The sequence below is a fragment of the Perna viridis genome, chromosome 2 (genome assembly GCF_037379345.1).
Source record: "Perna viridis isolate PV_CMFRI_1.1 ecotype Kerala chromosome 2, ASM3737934v1, whole genome shotgun sequence".
Classification (NCBI taxonomy): Eukaryota; Metazoa; Mollusca; class Bivalvia; order Mytilida; family Mytilidae; genus Perna; species Perna viridis.
In genome coordinates, this window is record NC_142446.1 from 24126380 (window position 1) to 24135522 (window position 9143).

At 33.0% G+C, this 9143-nt stretch overlaps 1 protein-coding gene across 3 annotated transcripts in view; it reads right to left on the reverse strand.

The window, feature by feature from the left end:
* Positions 1 to 9143, reverse strand: part of LOC148624171 (pyruvate carboxylase, mitochondrial-like) — a 48561-nt gene that overhangs the window by 38239 nt on the left and 1179 nt on the right. The window contains exon 1 of one of the 3 annotated variants that reach the window (XM_088566740.1): positions 2493 to 2592. The exons of the other annotated variants lie outside the window; for them this stretch is intronic. The gene's annotated coding sequence lies outside the window, so the exon portion shown is untranslated. Of the gene's footprint in view, positions 1 to 2492; positions 2593 to 9143 lie in introns of those variants that run through there. 3 annotated transcript variants of the gene reach the window in all.

Sequence of the window (9143 nt, forward strand, 5' to 3'; positions counted from 1 at the left end):
AAAGTTTCAGTGAAATGTGACAAGCACTTTTTTAAATATTTGATTTTTAAATATAGGGTAACCAAGTTGTGCGAGCAAAAAAGTGAAAATATTCTACCATACTGAAATGCATTAAATATTTGCAAAGAACTTTTTCTGACTTTTCAAATAAAAAATATCAATCACAACTTGTTTTTTTAACAATATTAATGAAGAAATAGTTTTAAAAGTAATCATTTTCTGAGAAATTGGTCTATTTTTAAAAATTTATTTCTGACATGCCTCCCCCTTTTTCTTGATCACATGTCAAAAATCCTAAATCGTTAAATTTTCACAAAAGGTGATATATTTGGCATTAAATTTGTAAATACAGTGTTTTCACATTAAAACATGACCAGTAAAGGGCACCTAAAGCAAAAAAAGTGCTCAATAATGGATTTTCCATGTTGCCATAGGGGAATGCTTGTATGGCCTTAACCGCAGTAATGAAAGTGAGTTTTTCCTCATTTCTAACCTAATTTTTGCTCAAATCTACACAAAACTTGATTTCAAGTGCTTATTACTACCATATTTAGGTAAATATAGCCCTCAAAGTTTAATATTTGATATTTTTACTAAATTTTCTACACTTTTTACAAGATAGGACATAAAAATCAGCCAAAAAGACCAATTTTCCATAATTTGGACCTATAACTTAAAAAAATGCATATTTTGAAGGATTTTTGTAGTGTATTCCTCTCATGGCAAAGTTAACAAGATCTTCAAGTAGTTTAAAGCTATTTCAAGAAACTTTTCATTTTGCCATGGCTTGATCTTAAGGCTAAAAACCACTAATTCCACTTCCCATAGGCTTCTATGCTAATTTCACAATATTCAATGGCTTCTCTGGACTTTACCTTAACTTTAACCTGCAGATGACTATATATCAGCATGATTCTACATATGTCAGCTCACAATCCTCAGAATGGCATGTGGGGTTAGCAGACTTGCAGTGCAGTACTGGTCACCGGAAGTGAAGGGTCTATAAATAGCATGGGAAATCCCAGTGTTTTCACAAGATAGGGGTATATTTAAAAATCATTATGGAGATTAGGCTTCACATCACAAGAAGCAAAATGCACCTATAAAATGTACAGAAATGTTTTTCCTTTCAGAAACTCTTTAAATTTTTAAAATAAGATGAGAACTTTTTTCACAGCACTAAGAGGAACAGGGGTAATTTCTGCGTAGGACTATTTTTGCGTACGTTCCAAATGCTCAATGGTTGAATTGGTGGTCTGTAACCTCATATTGCTTCACCATTTTGATTCAGCAAATTTGACAGGAGTTATTGGAGTTTGCACTTTAACTTATTTTGTGGTAGAGGAGGATGTATGGCTAAGAGTTGCATGTTTACATTATAACAGAGTTACAATTTGGTCTTTGAGAAAATAAGGAAGAGCATGTTGTGAGGAAAAAGGTAAAAATTATGCAGCTACAGTGTTCTAGGATTCCTATTTCCCATTACCTGGGGCAAGCGAAATTTGGGTCTGGTAAAGTTAGGTACTTAGTTACACTTTCTCGTGGCAAGTTGAAAAATTCATATGCTGTAAGGATTTGTTTTGTTTGGAAAGCAGTTCTCAACTGTAGGAAAGTTGATTTTAAATGGATTTTTCCCGAGGAAACCTCAATTTCTGAAAAATCCTAGAACACTGAGCCATGTTTGATCTCCTCACTTATTTAGCTAGCCTTCTTTTGTTTTTGAAGTAAGAAAACTTAAATCAAGCATTGTTCATCACTTTTACATAATGAGATGTCACAATTTACTTGTTTGGTGACAAAAAAAAAAAATTAAATGAAATTGAAATAAGAAAAAGTAATCAAGGGAACCAAGGTTATAGCTGTAATCAAAAGAATGTAATCCAGGGACAAAGACCAGACATGGAAAACAGACATACACAACAAAGAACACAAAGTAACTAAAATCATACATACAAAGTAACAAAAGCAAATGAGCAACCCGGACTCAACTAAAAACTGGGAGAATGGACCAGGTGCACTGGTAGGGTAAGCGTCCTCTGCTTTTCTAGAAAAAACACCCGAAGAGTTGCTCATAAAAAGTCAAGTCCGCGGTATACAAAAGAGGAAAGGAAAACTATGACCATTTGTTGAACAAATCAGTTTTCATGGCACAGATGGATACACTGTAACGATCCAGGAGTTCATGATGACGACCATAAAACTTCTGTAGTGATGACTTCAGTAGCAACATAACCCTGTTCCAGAAGCCTATTTGTTAGAATTCTAGTGTAATACAAAAAGCCTGTGTAGTTTCGCCAAGCTCTGGCATAACATAAAAGTTGTGATATGAACACTCAAATTATTTATAATTTTTCTCCCAACTGGGAAAATCAGGTCAAGGAATTTGTAAAACACAGTGGCAAAAGCTAAGTAAATTTTGTTTTGATTTGGCATATTCATAACTACAAACACAAGCTCTCAAGAGCTTTTTTTTTAAATAATTAAAACTTTACCTTTTTCTTATAATATATATTACATTGTATCTGTTCGGACAGCCTGATATCGTCTGGTGCTACTTATTTGTACAGAAATATATTGCACATAAATTCTGATGTTTTGATTCCTCAAGAAGTAAAAAAAGGTACAAACACCTGTTTAACCTGTCATTTAAGCCCAAAGATAGGTTTATCTAAAACTATTTAATAGTACTTTATACATTTAAATGAACCTCCACATGCAACCATGCATCATAAGCATGATGTAGAACAACAGTGCAAAGTCCAAAGGTGAATTATCTTGCAGAAAACAAATTGAAGTAAACAAAATATTGAGTGCTTATGTACTAGTATAAGGATTTTCAGAAATATTAGGAGACCAATATAGAAAATAGTGTTAGTATAAAAGAAAACATGAAAACAAGCATGGTTTGATTAAGTAAAGAAAAAAACACAATTTGGTACTGGGACATGAAGCAACAAAATTGAAAAATGCATATTAACTAGAATTCCTATGAAAAAGCAGATAAGCTAGCAAAGGAAGGCGCTCAACAAAAGCAAGATGAAAATCCTGTCTGCTACACAGACATGAAGACCATCATCAAGTCTCTGCACAATACCCTTCAGAAGCAAGATAGCTACCATCAACTAAAAAGATTTGAGCAACGGCCAGATTTGTTGAGGAGACTGGCATTCAAGTGTAATGGCAAACGACAAGAAGAAGACTAGAATTCCTTAAATAATACTATGTACATGCAATATAATCAATTCACAAGATTAAACAACATTCATTTATGAACTACAAGTACATTTGTACATTGTGGAAGTAACATAACTGTGTAACTTTTGAATGCTTGAAGAGAGAGATCTCCCTCTTTTCAGTTTTTCTCAGGAGATTTAATGTGACGATCTTTCATGCAGAAAAAAGGATAATTTTGCTAGATCTGTTTACAGATCTGTATATTGGAGAAAACCACACAATTATCTCCCTCTTAATTTAACCATATCAAGAACAATAATTCTTGCAAAGTACTAATTTTATATATAATCTATATAAGTTTTTTCTCAACAACTGACTGAAACTTAAGACAAGTAATATGGTCTATAGCTGTTTCTGAATAAGATGTAAAAAAGTGAAATTGTGGCTCATTTACATGCATCAATAACCACCTGTTGGATATTTATAAAGACTGCTACTTAATGTCTATTATAAAGGTAATCAGTAGATTGTGCATTGAATGGGACACCAGCAGTGCAGACAGTAAGTCTAAGTTATCCTCATACAAAGTATTCAGGCAACACTTTTTAAATGTAAAGAACATCGACATGTATATTATTGAAAATGATATACATGTAGATGTTTACACTGATTTTACATTATCCCTAAAAAAGAAGGAAAGAGTAAAGTGATCACAAAGACTAAATAAACAAGAGGCTCCCAGGAGCCTGAATCGCTCACCTGGTCAGATTTTGTCTTTCAATGGCAAGAAGTTGTATAACAATTCTGACTCAAGAAGACCTTGGTAGGACTTATCATTAGGGCCATTACAAGGCTTAACAGATTAAAATGAAAATTTGACCACAGATAGATCTCATCATGCTGAACACTTTTACTTAGTCAGAATTTGGCTAAACCTAACGGTTTTAGAGATATATGTGAAAAATTACTGTCTGACCCCTGTCTTCTATTTTTAGTAATGGCAGCCATGTTTTTTGACGAATCAAAAATCTATAAACACAAATTTTAGGAACATAGGTGCAAAGTTTCATATAATTCTGCTCAGTAGTTTCAGAGAAGAAGTTTTTTGAAAAATTGTTAACGGACGACGACGATGGACGACAAGTGATGGCAATAGCTCACATGGCCTATGGCCAGGTGAGCTTAAAATAGATAGAGATCACAAAACCACTTACAATACTTCCTCGTTAAGTTCTTATGAAAGTTTCAGTTCCATGATTTCATTCAAGCATATGCACAACTAAATCTACGAGATAGACACCATTTGGAAAATTATAAGTAGAGTGATTTTAGTAATTCTTCATTGTAGCAATATCAACACCATCACCATGTACACACTTTGATAAATAATATAAGCAAAAATTGTGTATAGTCAATGTTGAGAAGCAGTTAAAATAAACAATATGTATAGAATTTTTAAAAAATGCACAAAATAAATCTTTTCCAACAGAAGTCAAATGGTTGTATTTCAGCACATTTTTAAAAACTGAGAAATATTGTCAATAATACCCATCAAATATTCTGTACTGAAAAAGAGACAAAATAAACTCAGCTTTCTTGATTCAATCTGAAATATTAAGAGCTTTACAAAATTTCCATTTATATTTAACTCATTGCACATTTGTGCTAAAATTGTGTAATATACATTCTTTTCTTTTTAAAATACAATGTACAAATGTAGTCTAGACCCGCCATTGTTGAAAGTATATGTACAGAAACATAAAGTAACTCTTTAACAAAAAAAACCATTTGATATATCTTAAGGTACTAAACAAATCATACATTGTTTCATTTTAATTTATCCAAAAAGAACGAAAAAAAAACTCTTTAAAAGCTACAATAAAATGTTCAACATTTTAATAGGACCACAGAGTCTGAGGTTGAACCCTGATCAGTTTACACAAGTATGAACAGTACAGGTTTATTAGTTTGATACAACTTTTAATTTTTTATTGTAATCAAATTTAAAAACACAGCACAGGTTCTGATAGAATAAAATTCTCTAAGAACTTAAAAACTTGAAAAAAATACATTTTCCTTCTAAAGTGAATTCTTGAACTTTTAATGCAAGTGCAAAGCATGTGTTTTAGGAAGACTCCCATACTCCAGTTGGTCAAGACATCACCAATAAAAAAATGTCCACAACGTTAGCCACTAGTCCAATGCCCAGGGCTAGTAAAACTCGTGTCAGACTAGTCAAAGTTCAACAATGGTGTTCCAATCAGAAAGGTACATTTTTGGTGGCCAGCCCCTGGTGGATACATTTATATATAAACAATTAATTTATTCTGGTACCTCTAATGCAGTAGCTACCTTATTGGAACCAACCTTGACGCATTGTTCTATTATAGACGACTACCATTAGTACATGCCTGTTAAGGTAGTCTAGGATATTAATAACCCATGTAAAAATTATAAACATCAATAATCAAAATTATAACCACAATGACATAATTTCTGAATCTTGAAAATTAGAAATCTGTCAGGTGCAGCTTTATAATAAACAAATTGGACGTCTGACTTTAAATAAATATACATTTTAAGTTCCAAGGTGGACCTACAATAATTTGAACCCTTTTTAAATAATGCTAGAGTATTCGGGAAAGGTGCATTTGTTGTATTTTCTAACTTGTTGTCATGGAGGAAAGAATTCCAACCTCTTGAAATTTTGAGATAATTTTCTCCTCTATAGGGAGCCTGGGTTTCTTTTTGAGTGATAATTTTATTTTTCATCACAAGGCAAAAACAGTTTTTGTTTCAGCAGCAGCCAAAATTGACATTTGAACATTTGAAACTTTAACCTACATATTGTACATGGTAAAGAAATGGGGGAAATATTGAATCAGCTTTTTTTTCAGCCCATGGCTTTGTAAAACTTTTACGAAATACTTTTAGTTGGGTTACATTGATTATAACAAAACACAATTAAAAAAAAATTTCAATATCTAAGGTTTTTTGGCTGAAATTTCTTTGGGCTTGTAAAAATTTTCAATTACTTGCCCAAAGGTATAGTGATGACATGGTCAAAAATTTTGAAGGCGAGGACTGCAATACTGTGGTGCATCATCAACTAAGTTGTTACTCAACTAATATTTAAATATATTCCCTCAAAATCAAGATAATCATGATGTTTTTGAGGCATTTATATAAATTAAGTTCAAAAAATCGGAATTGATATGGCAGTTGCCAGACTCATGGCCAGAGACTTTAGATTTATAACATGTGTAAGTTTTCTTTTTACGCCCTTGAATATCCATACAGGTCTCTCACGGTTGATGTTAAGGGGTTAGTAGAACCATGTGGTGTTGGTAGCAGAGCCCAGCCTTTGGGATACCTGACCAAAGAACTCTGTCAAAGTATGTCCTACTAGCGGCTGGGCTGCTGTGTAGACGCTCTGGCTTACTGGCAGACCCTACATAGGTCTGGGAGCACTTCCCCACTCTGTCTTGGAAGAACATCTATGGAAGAGTGTGCTTCAGCTCCATTTACAGTTATTTCTTAATTATCAAGTTTAATTCCATGTTATTTATGCCAATAAACATAACAAATAAACAACTTTTACTGCAAACTAAATACATTGTATGCTGACTAATTCGGTCTGAATTAACAACAATCCAATTGTGGCCACAGACATTCTTATCCCATATCCCAAGAATAACATCAGTCTGTGTTCATCCTCTGGTGTCATTGCTATTTGTAATAATCATTCTACATTTGTATCTGGCTATTTGGTTATTTGATCCTATTTGGGCATGTGGTAAAAAATATATTTATTTCAAAACTAGATGCATCTAGGATTATATAAGAAAATAGATCTGAAGGTGTTCAAGGGAATTAAAAGTGTGTTGCTAGTGTTTCCTTCATCAGATCATATTCTAAGACATCGGCGTTTATATCACTAAACAAATATGTATATGTATCTCTAAGACTAAGACCCCAGAAACTGAGCGCTTACACAGGATACATAGGGGTCTGTTTGACAATTTACAGTACTTGAACTATAGCATATCAACTGAGAAAAAGTTGTAGCTAAATGAAGTATACATGTATCTAAGGGTGATTTTATAGACATTTTTAACCTGGAGTTTGCCAAATGAATTTCACCTTGAAAAAAATTTGAAGCTGGAAAAAGGCAAACTAATATAATAGTTTGTACAGGTACATGTGATTTGGTTTTGGTTGACAAAAATCCTTTGAGTGGTATGGGGCATCAACTTAACTGAAAAATTCTTTTGGTTTCCTAAACTGCAAATAAACTATTTTTATCCATGGAATTTTATTAATAATCAATATTCAGTAATTAGACTATATGAGCATAAAATTTTAATAATAATTTTACATGAAAATAGAGGTTTAAATATAAATATCATTTTGAATTTACTTCAAGTAAAAGTTCACATACAAAATGTGAATCACTTCATCTAAATGAAACATTTTAAGAACTAAAATTGGATATAATATAACAAGGTAATAAAGTTTTGAAAATTGGGATTCTAATCAAGAAATTGTCCATTGTTTATTTAGTTGTTGATTTGCCAATCAATTTGACACTTAATGATATGCAAATTAGTGAATATGACATCACGAATGAGATTGGCAAACTTTCCAATAAAGGTATAATACCACTATATCGGAAACCAGTCGCCTGTACATACAAGAAAGTCATTCTAATAACACGAAGTAGTCCCAATATTGCACCCTATCATTCTCCTAGTTTAGTAGAGGTATACAAACTTTGAGTCATCTGAAAGCTGAATGAATCACCTGTCTAGTTTCACTCTACCATTCTTTCTTAGAAGCCACATAAGGTATGCTGGTATAGGGTTTGTAAGTCTTGTTCTAGTTTCAGTTTCCCTTCTGGAATTTCCGATGTAGAACGTATTGAATTCCAAAGACTGATCTGCATTTTATTGTTTACTTCTGGGAATTCGAAAGGCTGCATCACAATGCAAAATCTTTTATTTTATGCTTTTCTTAATTTTTTTATCTTGTAGAACTAGATATATATCGTTTTTATCAGTATTTTTACGCGAAAAGATACCATGCTTTTAATATTGAACTCAATGCAATGTTAATGAGGAATCAACATGTATTTCCATGGTAGACGAGGACCCATTCTCCTGAAACCATGGAGTCACATGAGGAGACTTTTGTTCCCTTGATTACTCTCATATTCTATTTTATGAGAGTTAAGGCGAAGGTGACCATCTTACTAGAACCTGAGCCTTATATATAGCTGAATTTAACATAGAAAGTAATGGAGACCACAAATAGTGATATGACACTTCAAGTCATTTGCAATTGCTGACAAATTAAAACAATCGATATACACTCAGGTGCCAAAATTTTGTCAACTTTTTTTCAAGATGGCGTTATTGTAAACAACAAACGTCACAATAAAAATTAAAAATCATACCTTTATTTATGACATAAAACTTCAATATTTTGTAATAAATCCTTTAGACATTAACACTTGTCGGCAACGTTTCGGCAATGTTCCGTATAGGCTCTGCAGGTATGTTACACTGATCTTATTCCAGGCCTTCCGAAGTTCGTGTTTTAGGTCCTCCGTGTCTTTAATGTGAAAAATGTTTCTTTTTATGTGATTTTTCAAGACCAGCCAAACATTCTCAATCGGATTTAAGTCCGGGCTCTGTGGTGGCCAGAAAAACGGTTGAATTCCATTTCGCTGCTTCCAAGCTTCGGTTTATCGGGACCTGTGCACGGGACAGTTATCATCCATAAACTGAAAGTCATTATTCGGAAAGTGTTTAATGATAACAGGCCATAAAAAGTCATCTAAAGTCTTGATATATTTCTCCAAATTCATATTTCCGTCAACGAATGCAAGCAGTCCTCGTCCGAAGTAAGTAATAGTACCCCAAACCATAAGCTTCAGACTACGAGTCGGGCCCTGATTCAGATATCCA